General features: G+C 39.2%; 1 protein-coding gene and 1 non-coding gene across 6 annotated transcripts in view; one reads left to right on the top strand and one right to left on the bottom strand.

Annotated features, from left to right (window-relative positions):
• Window positions 1–19,585, top strand: part of SHROOM4 (shroom family member 4) — a 202,785-nt gene that overhangs the window by 130,578 nt on the left and 52,622 nt on the right. The window lies entirely within an intron of this gene.
• LOC118889381 lies at window positions 15,650–15,753 on the bottom strand. Its single transcript, XR_005018515.1, has one exon. It is a non-coding gene; the product is annotated as a U6 spliceosomal RNA (small nuclear RNA).

Genomic DNA, 19,585 nt, shown 5'->3' with positions numbered 1-19,585 from the left:
TTATTAGAATTCCATTTTTCTTTATCTCTAGTTTTGGGGCATATCTCTTCATATAGCCTTTTTAGTTGCTGCTATAGGTATTATATTATATATACATAAATTATCCCAGTCTATTGGTATTGTCATTTTACCATTTTGAGTAAAGTACAGAAAACTTATCTCCCTTTACAACGCTTTATCTCCCAACATTTATAATAAAATTGTCTTCAATATTTATGCTACATACATTTACAACTGTATCAGACATTGCTATAATTTTTGTTTCCACCATCAAACATAACTTAGAAAACTACAGGAAAAGGAAGTCTATTGTTTTTACCCATTTTTTTGCCTTGTTTTCTTCCTTTCTGAAATTCCAGGATTTCTTCTTTTGTCATTTCCTTTCTTTTAGAGAACTTCCTTTAGCCATTATTTTAGAGTAGGTCTGCCAGTGATGAATTCTCTTAGTTTTCCTTCATCTGGGAATGTCTTGATTTCCCCTTCATTCCTGAAGGATATTTTCTCTGGATATAGGATTCTGGGTTGATAGTTCTTTTCTTCCAGCAGTTGAAAAATATTGTGCCAGCTTCTTTCTGGCTGCATTGCTTTATGATGAGAAATCATATGGCTTTCAAATTATTTTTCTTATACAGGTAAGGTATTATTTCTCTCTCTCTGCTTTTAAGATTTTCTTTTGTCTTTAGCTCAGACTTTTGGCTAAGATGTGTCTTGGTATGAATTTCTTTGGGTTTATCCTGTTGGAGTTTGCTTAGCTTCTTGAGTTTCCAGGTTTAGGTCTTTTGCCAAATTTGGGGAGTTTTCAGGCGTTATTTGTTCAAGTACTTTTTTTTAGTCCTGTCATCTTTCTTTTCTTTTTCTAGGACTCCCGTGCCATTAATGTTAGATATTTCATTATAGTCCCACAGGTCCCTAAGGTTCTCTTTATTTTTCTCAGTCTATTTTCTTCCTGTTGTTAATACTGAGTAATTTTTATATTCTGTCTTCAAGTTCACTGATTCTTTTGTTCCCTTCATTATGTTATTGAGACTATTCATCTAGTTTTTTATTTTGAATATTGTATTTTTAAGTTCTAAAATTTCCGTTTGGTTCTTCTTTATAGCTTCTATGTCTTTGCTAAGAATTTCTGTTTTTTCATTTGTTTCATGTATGTATATATTTGATCACTGAAGCATTTTTATTATGGTCACTTTGTCATATGATTCTAACATTTTTGTCATCTTGATGTTGTTGTCTATTGATTATCTTTTTAACTTCAGTTTGAGATCTTCCTGTGTTCTTTGTATGACAGGTGATTTGCAGTTGAAATCTAGACATTTTGAGTATTATGTTATGAAACTTTGGGTCATATTTAAACTTTCTGTTTTAGCTGGCTTCTTCTGACACCATTCTGGCAGGGGAAAGGGGTTGCTGCCTCCTTGCTGCCACATGGAGGTAGAAGTCCAGGTTCCCTATTGGAATTTACTAATACCCAAGGAGGGAGGCTCCTTTCTCTTGCTAAATCTGTCCTTGGTGCTCCCCATGTGGTCTCCTCTGACACCACCTCAATAGGGAGAGGGAGTGCCTCCTTGTTACCACAGGTGGGATTACATGCCCATGTTCCTTACATGGTCTCCATGACAATGGAGACAGGAGTGGATAGTGGAGGGCTTGTTACCACCCAGCATGGATGAAAGTCCTATCCCAGAATTCAGCCTTTTCTGCCACCACCTTGGCCGTGATGATGTCAGAAAAGACCTTATTATAGCATGGCCAGGGTGGAAATCTAGGCTCTCCATTCAGCCTTTGTTGGCATGAGTAGAGATGGGGCCACAGTTTTTCTGTGGTATTTGGCTGGAATAGAGAAGTTATATCTAAAAGTTTTCTGTCTTGCTAGTCTACCCCTCTCCTGGTTCTCTGGCTAGGAAGAGCAGGCTTCTGTTGGGACTTATTTTGTCTGTGCCCATTTAGCATTTCCAGTTTGTTGCCTCTCGGATCGAAGCCTTGGCTATATAAGGCAAAAAGAAAGCCCAGGGAACTTACAACCATATTGTTCCTTGGAAAGGAAGGTCCTTTGTCAGTCAGCTTTTTTAATGTAGTAGATGTCTTCTTCATTACCTTAAGACTCTTCTAATTGGATTGTTTGTTTTTTACTATTGGGTTTTAATATTTCTCCATATAGGCTAGATACTAGTCCTTCGTCGGATGTATGTTTTGCAAATATTTTCTCCTAGTGAGTGGTATCAGAGGAAAACATATGAGAGTGTTCTTATGTTTGTTTTAGTGTCCAAGATTTTTAGTTGTACTTCGTGGAAGGAATAAGGAAAAGTTCATCTACTACATTTTCACAGAAGTGGAAGTCTCAATAATGTTTAAATCCCTCATCCTGAGATTTTTAAGCCTTACCTCCCCATATCTTCAATTAATTCAAAATTAAATAAATGTCTAAATTGAATAAATGTCTTTATTAAAAGTCAATATCTTGCAAAAAATGAATCTAGAAACAGACCTTACACCCTTCACAAAAATTATCTGAAAATGGACCATAGACCTAAATGCAAAATGTAAAACTATAAAACTCCTAGGAAATAACATAGGAGAAAACCTAGATGACTTTGGGTATGGTGATGACTTTTTAGATACAACACCAAAGTCAGGATCCATGAAAGAAATAATTGATAAGCTAGGCTTCATTAAGATTATAAACTTCTGCTCTGGGAAAGACATTGTCAAGACAATGAGGAGGCAAGCCACAAACTGAGTGAAAATAGTTTAAAAAAATACATCTGTTATCCAAAATATGCAAAGGGCTCTTCAAACACAACAATAAAAAAAACAAACAACCTAATTTAAAAATGGGCCAAAGACCTGAACAAACAACTCATCAAAGAAGATATACAGATGGCTAATAAGCATATGAAAAGATGCTCCATGTCATATGTCATCAGGGAAATGCAAATTATAACAACGAGATACCACGACATACCTGTTAGAATGGTCAAAATCTGGAATACTGACAATACCAAATGCTGACAAGGATGTGGAGCAACAGGAACTCTCATTCATTGCTAGTAGGAATGCAAAATGGTACAGCCGGCTTTGGAAGATTGTTCGGCAGTTTCTCACAAAACTAAATATACTCTTACCATAAGATCCAGCCAGTGCACTCCTTGGTATTTACCCAGATGAGATGAAAACTTATGTTCATTCAAAAACATGCACATGGATGTTTATATAAGCTTTATTCATACTTGCCAAAACTTGGAAGCACCAAGATATCCTTCAGTAGATGAATGGATAAATAAACCATGGTACATCCACACAATGTAATATTATTCAGCGTTATATATATATGAGTTATCAAGCCATGAAAAGACATGGAAAAATCTTAAATGCATATTATTAAGTGAAAGAAGCTGATCTGAAAAGGCTATATAATGTATGATTCCAGCTATATGACATTCTTGAAAAGGCAAAACTATAGAGACAGCGAAAATATCAGTGGTTGCCCAGGGTTAGAGGGAAGGAAGGGAGGGATGAAAAGGCAGAACACAGGATTTTCAGGGCAGTGAAACTATTCTGATGATACTCTAATGGTGGATACATGTCATTATGCATTTATCCAAACCCCTAGAATGTACAACACTGAGAGTAAACTATGTAAACTATGGACTTTGGGTGATAATGTTGTATCAAGGTAGGTTTATCAGTTGTAACAAAAGTACCACTTTGGTGGAGGACATAGATAATGAGGAAGGTTATGCATGTGTAGGGGCAAGGGGTATATGGGAAATCTCTGTACCTTCTTAATTTTGCTGTGAATGTAAATCTATACTAAAAAATAGTCTTTTTACATTTTCTTTTTTAAAAAATTTTTATTGGAGTATAGTTGATTTACAGTGTTGTGTTAGTTTCAGGTGTACAGCAAAGTGAATCAGTTATACATATAAAAATCCAATGTCTTTTTTACAACAGCTAAACTAAGCAAACCTTAAGCACCAAAAGTGTTCCTTTTAGCTGATGAAAGAAACATATGAATCCTGAAGGCAGTCAGTATTTTATTTTTCACCAGTCCTTATTACTTCGCTTCTTCAAGCCCCAGTCTTAAACTTGGATCCTAATGAGTATGCCAACCCTGGATCTTATTGCAAGTGTCAAGATCCCTTCTGGGGATTTGTCTCTAAACTGCCAGCTCTGGACTTCAGGCCAGTTTCTATTTTGAGTGAAAGCTTCAATCTAGCAAGAGTGCATTGATTGCTTTCCAGCTAATCAAAGGAAAAGCATTGGTTGGCCGTTCCGGCATCCTTGTTCAGCTAAAAATGATTATGTCTCTGGCTCCTAATGCAAAGATATATTCTTCCTTTTTTTCCTGTGATGAGGGTGCAGAATATCCTTCAATTTTGTTAAGTATAAAGTTAATGTATGCCTTTGAATAGTCTTTGAGAAGTTATGAAGGGTAGTTTTTCTCTCTAGGGGAAGGAGCAGAACATCACCTGCCCTTCTCTTTCTCTCAGTCATAAAATTTGTGTGATTTAAATTTACATACAGTTGGTCTTCCCTGGTGGCGCAGTGGTTAAGAATCCGCCTGCCAGTGCAGGGGACATGGGTTTGAGCCACATGCCACGGAGCAACTAAGCCCGTGCGCCACAACTACTGAGCCTGTGCTCTAGAGCCCCTGAGCCACAACTACTGAAGCCCGCGAGCCACAACTACGGAAGCCCATGAGCCACAATTACTGAAGCCCGGGTGCCTAGAGCCCGTGCTCCACAACAAGAGAAGCCACCACAATGAGAAGCCTGCGCACCGCAAAGAAGAGTAGCCCCCACTCGCCGCAACTAGAGAAAAGCCAGTGCGCAGCAAAGAAGACCCAACACAGCCAAAATAAATAAATAAATAAATGTATATAAATAAATAAATTTACATACAGTGAAAGTTACTTACCTGAGGTTATCCCTCTTTGCACTTCAGGAATAGATTTCTTAAAGTACTCATGGCCCTTCCAACAGAATGGAACATTTGAAACAAAAATTCAAAACTAGTCTTGGTACATGAATTTTGGATGAAATTAGGAAAATTTTCTCTTGTGATATCCTTCCTTCTCTCTCTGTTTGTGTGTGTATGTGTGTGTATGTGTATGTGTGTGTGTGTGAGAGAGAGAGAGAGAGAGAGAGAGGGAGTGAGAGATTCTTTGCTACTCTGTACTTCTTGGGAGAAGCTTGGGGTTTAATAAAGAAAAGTTTAAGGATGAGTGGAGTGAATTCCCTGGTGGTCCAGTGGTTAGGACTCCACGCTTCCATTGCAGGGAGCCTAGGTTCAGTCCCTGGTTGGGGAATTTAGATCATGCAAGCTGCACAGCCAGAAAAAAAGGATGAGTGGAGAAGGGCACTCATGAAGTGATGGAGAGTATGGCTGATCTCTTACATGTGATTCAGGATCATGATTATGATGAATCCTTCCGAACACAAAGAATGAAGAATTGCTAGAAGCTCTTTGTCATGCCACAGTAAAAAGAATTTCTTCTTTCCTTCCTCATGCTTATCAGGGTAAACACTTGCAATAGCCATTGGTTTGCCATAACTGGACAGGGAAAGTAGCTCTGTGTTGCCTGTGTATTATATCCGAGGATCTAAGTGGCTTGCTTGGCCTGAGACCTCGTGTGATCATGAGAACTTAATTAGTGATAGCACCCTTACATCAATTGAATCCTTACCAGAGTTCTACAAAGTACGTATTATGTGAGGAAACCAAGGCTCAGAATGGACACGTCAGTTGTCTTAAGCCACACAGCTAATAAGTGTCAGAGCTGGGACTTGAATCCAGTCTCTGTGTGTGACTCCAGAATCCATCTCTTTTTCCTGTATTAACATTGCTGTGAATTCCAGTCATAGGGACTATCATAGTTCTACAGCTCACTGAGATAGTGCTGTATCAGTTCTCTACCAAGTAGTTCGTTTGAAAATGTTAAGACCAGTAAGGGATGAACTGAGTTCTCCATAGGGCTTTGGATTCAGGCCGAAGGGTTTCTCCAAGGTGCCTTCCCACCTAAGTCTGAAGCAGTACAGCCAGAACCATGATTACTTTCAGATTTAATAGACATTCTGTAAATGTTAGTTCTGTCCCCCTATCCCAGCACTTACTGTGGGTCAGATGCAGTGCTTGGAGCTCTCAACTGCATCATGTCATTTAATCATCACAGCTCTCTTATGAGGTATAGGGATGAATATATCCCTATATTACAGATGAGGAGACGGAGGTACAAAGAAATGCAATAGCTGACATGTCCACTATCTCATAGCCAGGTCCATCTGACTCCATAGTATATAGTTTGCTGTCTGTAATACCTCATTGGTTCCTACCTACCTGCTTACCTACTATTTTGCTTCTGTCTCTGTAACATTTTCTGAGGCTTTAAATTGAATATATTAGTTGAGATCTTCAAGAAATCCTTGTATGACTTTAAAAATCCTTAGGCTGTGCATGCTTTCTCCCTTGCCTCACCCTGTTAGTATTATTCTCAGCAGTAACCTTGCACCCCAGTAGAGCCCAGAGCAAAAGAAAGTGTAAGAAGTGGTCTGAGAGGACAAATGAATCTTTCTCAGTCATCCAGGCTTAAGCTTTGCCTTGACCTGGGATGCTTGCTAATCTTGACAGAAGAATAATCTGAGTTAATTGGCTCTTAGATAGGGTGAGAGTTAAGGTTCTAGGAATGGGTCTGTTTGCAGCTGAACTGATGGGTTTTGGCACCTTAATAAAGACATCCAATAGCCGTCTGCTGGGTGAAGGCATCTTCCTTTCTTACCTGAAGCTGGGTCAGTCTCAGTCAGTGGGAAAATGTTGTCATTTGTATTCTGCATTCCTCCTGTTTCTTTGGGTTGTGCTATGTTTAATAAAGCATGCATTAGGAGATATTGAAAAAAGAGTTTTTAATCTAGTCTTTTTCTCCCAGAAAGTTTAAATTGCCCCCAAAGTGCATGTGTGTGTGTGTGTATGTGTGTATGTGTGTGTGTGTGTTTTAGACCAAATATCACTGAAGAAGTTGACACCTTATTACATGTAGGTTATTGCATTTGTAGAACAAAATCTCCCTTAAGTGATATATCTACTATGTGTCATAAAAATTAATTCACTTGATGTGAGTGTGTTTTCATTTCGGGTGTCCTTAATAGGGAAATATATTCTGGTAGATTACAATGTTTCTAAATAATAAATCATAAACACCAATAAAAGAAAATAGCTAAAATGTGCATATTTGAGAGTCGATTATATGTTGATTAACCTTATATGCTTTTGCCATAATTCTTACTATTGCCATTTTCCTTTGCTGGCAAACAATTCATTTTTGGAACATAAGATGCATAATTATGAATGTTAATATAGCACCCTGCTGCATCTCATCTCTATTTGCATTATGGCACAAGTTTACTTCGGGGACACACAGGTACTTTCTCTCATTATTCATAGTAACTGTAATTAGACACTAAACTTGAGATATAAGTATATTTATTATTTACCTGTTTTGTTAGTCACAATTTTTTCTTACATCAAGACTATAGAAAAACCATGTTTATAATTCAACTAAGAACCATAGGAGCCTGTTTAAAAATTAAAAATGAAAGAAAGGAATCTGTGTTATGGAGGATAGAGCAGTGGACTTGGGGGTTTTCATTGTAGGCTCTGAGTACTCAGTAGAAATACTGGACAAGTCTTTAACCATCTCATAGTCTTGTATTTATGAGTAATTCAGGGCAGTAATTCCCACCTGACAGGGATCTGGTAAGGATTAAATAGGTATTTCATGAGATTGTGCCTACAATAGTACTTGATACTGGGTAATAACTAGTGAATGTGTACTGTTTTTAATATGACATTTGAAAGTGAAAAAGAAAGTAGGCATTTTCTAAACATCAATTCACCAAATATCTCTTTAAATACCAAGTTCTCATGATACGATTTCATTGATTTAATAAGTGTTTTTGAGTTTGAGTGCTTAGCATGTACATAGCAATATGTTAAACAATGTAGTGGGGCTCACAGCAGGAGTATGTTCCACCCCTGAACTCTAGTGGATGGAGATAAGACATATATAGGTAAACTGGTTGAGAAAGGAAGTAGGTGATTGACAAAATGAGTGATACCAGCAGCAAGTGGTTGTGAAAATTGGAAGAAGAACATCACAAGGAACTTGAACAAAACAAGGGGAGGTTGGCTCAATTCCTAAATGGTATGTGGGAAGGCATGAAGAGAGGATGGAGAGAAATGTAGATGCAGGTTTGAGGAATATTAAGGAAGCCCATCCAAATTTACCCATCAGTGAGAGGTAAATTTGAACTAATAGAAGGCCCAGTAAAGCAAAGTTTATCTAGTAGCCAGTGAGGAGTCATTGCAGGATTGTGAATAGGTGAATAAGAATGAAATTAGTATTTGTGGGAAATTGGTGTGGGTTGGACTGGATGTAGGGAGGCCATGTGACATGCCTGCTTATGTAAAGTAGTGACAGTAGGAATGGACAGGACGAGTTAATGGGGGAGATATTTCAAAGCCAGGACTTTGTGAGTGATTCAATATAAAGGCCAAAGAAGAGAAGAAAACAATGATTACAAGGTTTGAGCCAGTAAGACCTTTAAGGATTTAAGACAAAATAAGAAGATAAATTAGGAAGAGCTAGGCTTGATGTCAGTGTTTGTTTGGTTTTTGTTTTGTTTTGTCTTTAGTTTGAGGGGATTGATGGGATATGTAGAGATTCAACTGGCAGTTGTAGAGCATAGGTAGAACTGGTGTGTTGCTTAGGTCCAGATCAGGACCAGAGATTGCCCTAGGCCCATCGAATGTTACTCCTAATCTAAAGTGATCTCAATTACACATAAATATCTTCTGGTGGTCACTTCATCCTAAAAATATCAGCTCTCCTTAACTTTCATCCTCCATTTTCTTCTTCTCATTTTCTCACTGAAGTGTGGCTTCTTCCACTACATGACAGTCTTCTCTATAGTTCCAGATGAATTAGTATCCTCCAGATTGAGAAAAAACCATCAAGGAGGATCTTTTTTTTCTCCTTTTCCAGTGGGCAATTTTTCAATAGCAGTTTTTCAGCAGTACAGTGGAAGGAGTACAATGGAAGGCACATAGCCATTGGTATATAACAGCACTGGTGTCAAATCACATATCAGCTGGCTGACCTTTAGCAAGTTAGTTAACCAAAATTTTCTCATCTGCAAGATGGGAATAATGGTATCTACCTTATAGAGTTATATGAGTAAATGAGGTAATATGTATAAAGCCCTTTGAAAATAGTTGTTGCTTAATTAATATTGGCCCTATTGAACTTTTATTTCTGGAAATTTCTTCTCTTTGATTATTAAGTATATCTTTCTCCTGGTTTTCTTACTACTACTTATTTTCAGCTCTCTTTCCTTAATTTGTCTGTTAACTACAGTATACCTTAGAAGAGTGGTCCTCAAACTTGAGTGTGCATTAGAATCCTCTGGAGGGTTTGTTAAGGAACATATTGCTCCCCCACCCCAAGTTTCTGATCCAGTCAGGGTCCAAGAAGTTCTCAGGTAATGCTGGTGCTGCTGGTCTGAGGACTGAACTTTGAGAACCACACTAACCTAGAGTTCAGCCTCAGACCCTCTTTTTCATTCTATGGACTTTTCTTGAGAGGCTTTAGGTATCACTGATGACTCTCAGATTTCTATATCCAGAGAAGACCACACTACTAGACGCCAGATTATCATTTTCAACTGCATGTTACACTGTGCCACCAAGTTGTCTCCCAAACATATCATAATTCAACATGCCCAAGCTGATTATAAAGTACATATGGAAATATAAATCTGTAAGATTAGTCAGGAAAGGTCTGAAAAAGAAGAGTAATAAGGGAGAAAGGAACCAGTCCTGTTGAAACATATTATAAAACTACAGTTATTAAAATAGTTTGGTACTACCACATGAATACAGATCAATGGACCATAATTGAGCCTAGGAATTGATCCAAAGGCATAATTTAGATTTTTTAATATATGATTTTATCATTAAATATTAAAGGTCTCTCTAAGCAGGACACAAAGGAAGCCATAAAGGAGAAAATTGTTAAATTTGACTACATGAAAGTTAAAATTTACAGCACCACAAAAATACAGAAACAGAATCCAAAGACAAAAAACTGGGAAGAAGGATTTGCATCTGATATGGGAAAGGGCTGGTTCCCTGTATATATAAAGAGCTCTTGAGATTGAGAATCACTTAGAAAAATACCAATAAACCATTATTAAAAAAGAGGAAAAATGGACCTAAACAGCCAGTCCAGGGAAAAAGAAAATTGGCTTATAAAAATAAACAGAAAGATGCTCAACAACACTCATAATTAAATAAATATAGGTTAATTTAAGCAACAACTCTCATCTTAAGATACAACTTTCACCAGTCAGAATGGCAAAAATCAGAGCATGAAATATACAATTTTTGGCAAGCGTGTGGAGAAATGAGCACTCTTACACCCTGCTATATACCTTGCTACTCAAAGCATGATCCTTGAACAAGCAGGATCTGCATAAACTGAGAGCTTGTTACAAATGCAGCCCCATCCCAGACCTACTAAATCAGAATCTGCATTTTAACGAGATCCCTAGGTGATTTGTTTGCACATGAAAGTTTGAAAAGCACTGCTCTAATACATTGTTGGTGGAAATGCAAATTAGCATAACCTCTTTGGATTTCAGGAGACTTTATCACAATTAAACATTCATATGCTCTGAACCAGAATTCCAGTTGCAGGAATTTATCTAACAGATATAATCATATATGTGTGTGAAGAGATGTTCAGAGATATTCATTGCAGCATTATTTGTATTAACAAAAAATTAGAAACAACCTTAATAGTCATTAATTGGGTAAAGGTTAAATGAACTATGAAAAAGTCACACAAGTGCAACACTAGGCGGTTATTAAAAATTTGTGAAAAAGTACATGCAGATACAAAATTATCTCCAAGATATATTGTTAAACACTAACAGCAAGGTTCTGAACAGTATTCTAGTATGCTTTTTTTTTTGTATTCTGTTATTATAATTCCGATTTTACAGATAATGTAAGTGAGGCAGAGGTGTTAAATAACTAGCCCAAGGCCACACAGCCAGCAGTGGCAGATTCAAATCTAGACAGTCTGGTTCCAGAGCTTATGTTCTTAACACTATGCCGTACTGCTGCTCTGGGATAAACAAGAACCTGTTAATGATGGTCTCCCCCGGAGTATGGGGAACTCATTTTTCATTGTATATGCTTTTGTACTGTTTGAATGGTTTACCTTTTGCAAGTATTGCTTTAAAAAATAAAAACTTAAAAATCGACTTGTCCAAAATTGGACTAATTTCCCTCCCCCCTCTTCTTGGTGACAGGCTCAATTATTTGTTGAAGTGAGAAATCTGGCAGACACTCTGGGCTCCTTCCTCTACCCCTCACATTTTGTCCAACTGGGAGCCAAGATTTATTGGTTCCACCTCCTAGACAATTCTCAGACAAGCCTCAAATCTGCCTTGCCACTCTATCCCTGAATCATAGATCACTTTGGACTATAACATTCATTTCCTAACTGGTCCACCTGCTTCTTTTCTCCCTAAAAATGTTAGCAGATACATCTTTCCAAAATGCAGATCTGATTCTGCCATTGTCATGCTTACAGTTTTTCACTGGCTCCCCAGTGCCTGTGGGAAAAGTCCAAACTCATTAGCACGGCAACCTGGTTCTTCTGTGTTCTGGCCCAGCCTGCCTCTCTAGCCTTACCTCCCACCACCCCTCCTCATACACCCTACCTTCAGGACACTATTTTTTTCCTCACATTTCCATGATTTTTAACTACTACTCCTTCTATAGAAGTATGTTTTATCTTGGTCAATTCCTACCTTTCCTTCAAGACCAGACCTCAAGCATGACCTCCTTTATGTGGGTTTTTCTGGCTGCCGGTTATTAGACATTATGTATTCTGTACTAGGCAGGTTAGGATACCCTAAAGTCCCATGGCCTCTCAGTTTCCCACAGGAAATGTCTCCACTATCAAAGCACTCCTGTCTGAATGCTGTGCATTCACACTCCTCGTGGACTCCCAACATGGGAGCTAGTTCAGTCTTCTCCCCAGGTCTCCCATAGGCCCCAGAACTCTTCTTGGTCACCCAGGACATCTGGGAGACTTTTCCTTTTATTCTCAATTGTAGACTCATCATGCCCCCCTTCCCATCCTTCTATCTCTACCTGTAGGTGAGGCAGGTTAGAATAGTGGTTAAGAACATGGGCTTTGGAGTCAGGCTGCCTGTGTTCGAATACGATCTCTGTGACTCTGTAGTTCTGTGATCTTGGGCAAGTTACTCAACCTCTCCAAACCTCTGATTTTCCTCTCTGCACAATGGAGATGAGTAGCACCTGCTTCATAGGGTTGTTATGAGCATTAAATGTTTTAATATTTGTAATACATAGTGAACACTGTAAGTGCTTTTGATATAAAAATGCCTAAAGTATGGCGTGGAAGAATCTTTTCAAATTGGCGTAGGAGGCAGGCCTTTTTCTCCTTTGGAGCTCTTTTCTACTAAAGATGGCTCGTTAGTATTAGGAACAAGTATACATGAGTCAGCAAGAATCCCCACCCCTTTTCAAGTCTCCTGTAATTCTGGCTTGTTTCCCCAAATGGATGACAGATTGAAGCTTCTTGAGGGCAAGGATCATAGTGTAGACTTTTTAAGACTCCTTGGCACCTGTTAAACACATGATAGACACATTTATTCCCATCAGTCTTACAATTAAATCCAAGTCCTTACAATGACCCACTCACCTGGCCCTTGGCTCCTTCCCCAACCTCATTTCCTACCCTTCTTTGTCTTGTTCATTCTGCTCCAGCCACACTGGCTTTCATGGTTCTTGGACCATGGCAAGCTGATCCTATCTTGGGACCACTGCCCTGCTGCCTGATGCCTCTGCCTAGAACATTCTTCCCTCAGATATTCGCCTGGCTCCTTCCCTGACTTTAAGTCGCTGCTCAGATATCACCTCCTAATAGAGGCCTTCCCTGACCACACTCTAAAATAGGACCGGCCCTCACATAGCCCTGTCTGACAGTTTACCCCTTACCCTGCTTTCTCTGTCTTCATAGCACTTAGCACTACCTGTCATATTATATATTTATTGAGTTGAGCCCCATGAGGTCTGTCTAGTCTGTTTTATTCATTGGTTTGTCCCCAGCACCTTGAACAGTGCTTTCTTGGCTCTCAATAACTAATGAATGAAAGAATCAATGAATGAATAAGTAAAGGAATGAATTCAATGCAAGTACCTGTGTAGAAGGGGAAATACAACAAATTCTGTTCACTCCTAGAATTTTGAAAACTTTATAATTTTCAGTCCATGATCCTGTCTTTCAGCTTTAGCATTTTCAAATTAAATCCATATCCATGCATGGGTTTTGTTTCAATTTTATAAACATCACCTTGACAAAAGTTAAAATCCAATATAAATCAAGTCCAATTTTACAAAAAATTGCTGATTTGTTTGTTCTCCATCCCATGGGGAAGGAATGTGTATGATTGTGTGTGTGTGTGTGTGTGTGTGAGAGAGAGAGAACAGTTACCTGCAGTGAGGAAATTGGGTAGGGAGTAGGTTGGGGAGGCGGGAGTAGGGAGTCCAGGTTCCCCAGAAGGAAAATAATTTTGTTCAAATTGCTGTCTATTTTTTTCTAAATTGTTGCTTCCAAATCCATTAGAAAACCAAACTGAAATCCAAAGAAATGAAAAGCTTGATGAACTAGAGGTTCGTAAACGTAAATACATCAGATCAGGGAATTTCTCAGCGGCTCATGCAGAGCATTGCGAGACCATGTGAAAGCTTTATGAAGAGAAACTTCAGCAAGGGGGACAGATATATGACAGCTGCTTGCCAGCTCATATCTCCACTCAACACGGGAAGCTGTGATGTGGGAACTGCCCTCTTGGTTCTGGGATGCGCCTCACCATGAAGTAGAATGTTCCTGGCCCTGGCGCCCAAATTCTATTCAAGCAGCTGCCCTCTATTGTGTACATAGCCACTGGAAATTGAAGGAAGGTTCCCAGGCTCCCTTGGAAGACAAGACCCCGCATAAGTCAAAGCAGCAGCAGCCAGTATTTTAAAGAAGCCATTTGAAAATCTGTTTTCAAATGTATGATAGCATTCTTTAGAGTGATGTGTCTCAAACTTGAGCGTGCATCAGAATCACTTGGCGGGCCTGTTAAAATTCAGATGGCTGGGCTCTACTCTCAGAGTTTCTGATTCAAAAGGTCTGGAGTGGGGCCCCAGAATTTCATTTCTTACAAATTTCCCAGGTGATGCTGATGCTGATCTATTCGACAGACTTTGAGAACTACTGTTTAGGAAAAAAAACACAGGAATTTGGAAGCAAAGAACTTGGATTCAAGCTTTGTATGATTTACTTCACCTCTGAACTTGAGTTTCTTCTTTTCTAACATGGAGTTTATAAGGTTGTTGGAAGGATTAAATAGAACGGTGTCTATGAAAGTTCTTTGTGAACTGTAAATATTAGCGGTTAAACGGCTTCACAAATAGTACTTGCTGCCACCCCCCAGCAGATTTTCCTGTGCTTTGTCCCCTCTCCACACAACTTTGTCCCACCAAGTCCATCAGGCGCCTAGGAAAAACTAAAGCCAAGCAGGCCCTGAGTAGTAAAAAAAATTTTTAACCCACTGGGCATGGCCATAATGCTGACCTTGACTTGACCTCCCTTTTCCTCTGACTGGCCTCTTCTCAACTTGCTCCTCGTTCTTCCAGCCCTGGCCACCTCTCACAGCAAAGAATAGCAACTAGTGCTGACATTGGGGTAAAAAACTGTCAGATGGAATTTTTTTTAATTAGTAGCATAAACAGAGGAATCCACTGCCAAGCAGGAAAGCTAGGTTGGTGGGCTCTGAGCTGATTTCCCTGAGGGCAAAATCCAGATGTTTGAAAGAGTTAAGTGGAATCATAAGTATAATTGCAGATTTCTAACTTAGGAATGTGTCAGACAGTTGTATTAGACAGTTGCCAGGGTAAATGATATGTCTGTGTAGAAGGGTGTCCTTTTTCTTTGGAAACCTTTTCTCATTCAAAACTAATACATGTGTAGTGTAGAAAATTTTCAAATTTTCTAAAGGTATAAAGAATTCAAATGACCCTTAATTCTGCCACACAGAGGTAAATACTTAGTGGTAAGATATTGGTACATTTTCATCCAGCCTTTTAATATGTGTATGCTTATACATGAATATATGTGTATGGATATATATTTTTTGAATTGGGCTGGTACTACATACAGGTTTGTATACTGTTTTTTCACTTTTGTAATGGCAGACTATTATTCCTTCATGTAGATATACAGTACTTCACCTAACTTCCTAAATGTTGAACAGTTAGGATATTCCTAATTTCACATTATAAATAACGCTGCAGTCGATGACACTTCATGTACATAAATCAATGTGTGCATCTCTAATTGCTCTCTTAGGATAGAATCCTTGGAACGGAAAGATTAGATTAAAGGGTAGGAACATTTTTAAAAACAGGTATAATTCACCTACCATAAAATTCATTACTTTTAAGTGTGAGATCCAGTGGTTTTTAGTATATTTACAAGGTTGTATGACCACCACCACTGTCTAATTCCAGAAAAAATAAGCAGTGCTTCACAAATTTGCATGTCATCCTTGTGCAGGGGCCATGCTGATATTCTCTGTATTGTTCCAATTTTAGTATATGTCAGCTAAAGCAAGCACAGTAGGAACATTTTTATGTCTCTTGATGATATATGGCAAGTTTCCCTCTAGCAAATGTATACCCAATCCATTCCCATTCAGCAGTGTATAAGAATGCCTCTTTCCCTGCAACTTTGCTGACACTTAGTTAAAAAAATATATTGCCAATATCATTGAAAATGGCATTTTATTATTTTGTCTTTTTGATTAGCTCTTCTTCCTCTGTAGCTGTTCTGTAGAGATATGTCATCCACCCTCTTTCCTTTGCACGCATTTACCGTGGGCAGTCACATCCACTGCGACAGCCTCGGCTGCCTCCTCTCTGTGGATAATGACCACATGTCCATACCCTGCCCTAACCTCTTTCTAGCACTGCAGCCCAGATGTCAAGCTGCTTGCTGGGCATGACTATCTACATTATTTGACAGCATATCAAACACGCTCATGTCTCAAATCAAACTCATGACTCCTGAAGCCAGCTCTGGCTCTCAACTTCCCTATCTGGATTAGTGATACCACCATTCTCCTAGGTGTTTCATGGTCACCTTAACTCCTCTCTCTACTCCATATTTAATTAGTAGTCCAAGCTTCTTGATTCTGTCTCTTATGTCCTTTCTCACATCCTTCCCTTCTGCTCCACCCTCACTGTCATTGCTCTACTTCTACCTTTTATTATGTCTATTACACTAGCCTACTCACTTCACTGTGCTTTCAGTATTTATCCATATAATTAATTCTACATGTGGCTATGAGAATAACCTTCCTAACATATGCTTTTACCATGTTGCTTTCCTATCCTGGAACCTCGAAAGCCTCTCTCTCGCCTATTGGTAAAGTAAATGCTTTATCCTGACACTTAAGGCCCACCGTGTTGTTGCATCATTCTAATTTTACTTCCTGTGTGCCTTACAGAAACTGTGTTCTTCCTTCAGCATGTTCCTGCTTTATCCACTCTTGTTTTTGCAAAACCTGGCATGACCTCTTCCCCAGTCTCCTCCAGCTGAAATTGTCCGGAGTCTTCAAAATCAGAGGCTCTGTGAAGTCTTCCTTGATTCAATCAGCTGTACTTTCCCCTTTTTTTCCTCATTGTCTGGTTTTAGACAGCAATTTTATAGTGTTTTCAACAAAAAATTAAGGAAGCTTACTTGCTTAATAATGTTTTTATTACATGAGTGGCTTTAAATTTTTATTGAAGTATAGTTGATTTACAATGTTGTGGTGTTAGTTTCAGGTGTACAGCAGAGTGCTTTGGATATGTATGTATGTATGTGTGTATATATATATGTGTGTGTTCTTTTTTTGGATTCTTTTCCATTATAGGTTATACAAGATATTGAATATAGTTCCCTGTACAGTAAATCCTTGTTGTTCTCCTTTTTTAAACTCTCATTTTGTTAGCACTTCCTTTATGACACGATATTCTGCCCTGTTTAGTTACTTAGCTATTTTTCTTCACCCCCTACCACACTATAAATTTCTTGAGCACAGGAAGTATATCTTCTTCATTTTGGCATGTTCTATAGTACCTCTCCAAGCACGTTAAATGTAGATAGGAGCTCCATAAAAGCTTGAATAAAAGAATGGTAAAGACTGCCAACTTTTTTTTTTAAGAACTACTAATGACTCAGTTTCGGGAATGAATTCTGTGCTAAGAAGGTACAGATGCCAGACAACCCAAATGTCATGGCTTATTCTTCTTTTTCCCTCACTATCCACAGCCAATCCATCAACAAATACTGTACGCTCTACCTCTTCAAGATACCTCTAATCAAACCTCTTTTCTCTACCCCTACTGCTTCCTCCCTAGAACAAATCACCATTATCTCTTACCTATAAGAGCCTTTTTAAACTGGTTCCTTGGCTTCTACTCTTGTCCTGCCTAAATCTATCAGCCAAGTGAGATTTTTATAAAACTTAGATCATGGTAGTCCTCTGCTTAACAACCTCCAGTGACTTACTTCCCACTACACTGAGAATAAAACACAAACTTCCTATCTTGGCCTTTGGAAACTCCATGATGTGGCCTTGACACTTCCCCAACCTCATGTCCCTGTACTGTCTACCTTGCTCACTGTGCTCCAGCTCTGCTGAGCATTGGCCATTCCTCATTGTCATGTTTGCTCGAAGCAGAGTGAGTAGGTTCTCTTGGTTGTATTTAGGTCCTCACTGTCATTGGACGTTGTCTTTGGGCTTCATGCCTTTAGTAGTGGAGATGACTCAGGGAGTGGCCAGAAGCAATTCTAAAGGTTTTGAGACTTGACTTTAGGCAAAACTTTTGTGGAGTCCATCATTTTGCTGAAAATTGGTACTCCGATACTGAGTTTGAGCTGAGGGAGGTATTTGGCTGAAAGGGAAAAGAAAGGAAATCTTATATTATTCCTGTAACCTTCTTCCCAAGGGATGCTATAAATATTACTGATAGAAATCGGAGCTGGAGGACAAACATCCTCCACCTTCTTTATCACTCTGGGTGTTGATTTAGGAAATTGGGCATCACAGCAGAAGCTGACTCAACAGATGGGATTCTGTGAACCTATTGTCATTTTCCCTATGTGCTCCTCTGAAGTCTCCCTCAGGCCTCTGGTGTTGCACCCTTAGCTTTTGTATATAAGGGAAGAGAGAAAAGCCCTCTTTGTTATTCAGATTCTTGACTTGCTCCCCTTGCTTCTAGAAGCTGTGAAATATGCACCATCCACTTCCTTGCCTTTGGGATCATTGACAAGAAATAGTCTATGATGGGTATTTGTTATCAGACTATACATAGAGAAACTAGAGTATGCTTCACAGCCCACTCTGAAAGAGAATTCCAAGTATTGTGTTTCTAAACTACTAAGCATTTATCTAGCCCCTAATATTTGCAGAGCTCTCCCACATCATTCATATGGTTGCTTCGTGCCAACCTTCTTTAGAAAAAGAGGTGTCCCTGTGTTTTAAAGATTCCAATGTGAAAAAGTGGAGAAATGAAAGCAAAAGGTCAAGTGTAAAGGCCCTAACCAGATGAGGGTATTGCTCTTTACTTGGAAAGCCAAAAGACACCCCTTGACACGCAGCACAGCATTTCAGGGAGTCTTTACTCCCACCCCAACATCCCTTTCCTTTCTTATTCACTACCCTGGGTTTCCTTTAAGCCATGAATGGATCCTGAGGTGGAGGCTGGAGAGGGGGATCCAGCAGGTTTACATGAAAGAACTTGACCTGGTATTCCGAGAGGTGAGGGGAGGTAGTCCCTTCTATGTAAAGTACCTGTATCTCAGATGACCCAAATTATAGCTCCCCAACTGACAAGAAAGGCCTTGTCCTAAAAGTTCTCTTTTAAATTATACATACATATATACACCCACATACACATAGATATACACACAGATACATACATACCCATACATGTACACAGACATATACATTCACACATTTACATACACATACATGTTCTCCCTTGGTTGGGTCTGTATAAGGAAGGTCTCCAGATCACCAGGTTGCAGGGTCCCCCAGCTAACAGTGTGAGGGTGTGAGGAGGCCTTCAGAGCTCTATATCCCTCTACAGTGATCAAGCGGCTTTTGCCTCCTTCTGTCAGATAAACAAGCCATGCATTGTTCTGTCCACCAGCTGTGTGCGGGCTTCCCTTCCTGCTGAGCGGGCCAGAATGAGCATGGATTCCTTCATGTGGGGCAGGTGGAATGTGCTGTTTTGGGGTGGGGGAGGCTGGAAGAGCCACAGAAAGTAAACGGAGCAAATCAAGGACACTCTTTTGTGCTTCTCCTTATCTAAACACTTTCAGAAAAGGAAAGAAGCCTGCAGTAGGTTATGGGCCAGACCTCAGGCTAAGCATAACCCCAAGCAACAGGGGCCATAT

Source organism: Balaenoptera musculus, chromosome X, assembly GCF_009873245.2.
Source record: "Balaenoptera musculus isolate JJ_BM4_2016_0621 chromosome X, mBalMus1.pri.v3, whole genome shotgun sequence".
Classification (NCBI taxonomy): Eukaryota; Metazoa; Chordata; class Mammalia; order Artiodactyla; family Balaenopteridae; genus Balaenoptera; species Balaenoptera musculus.
This window is presented reverse-complemented; position numbering and strand designations above follow the sequence as displayed.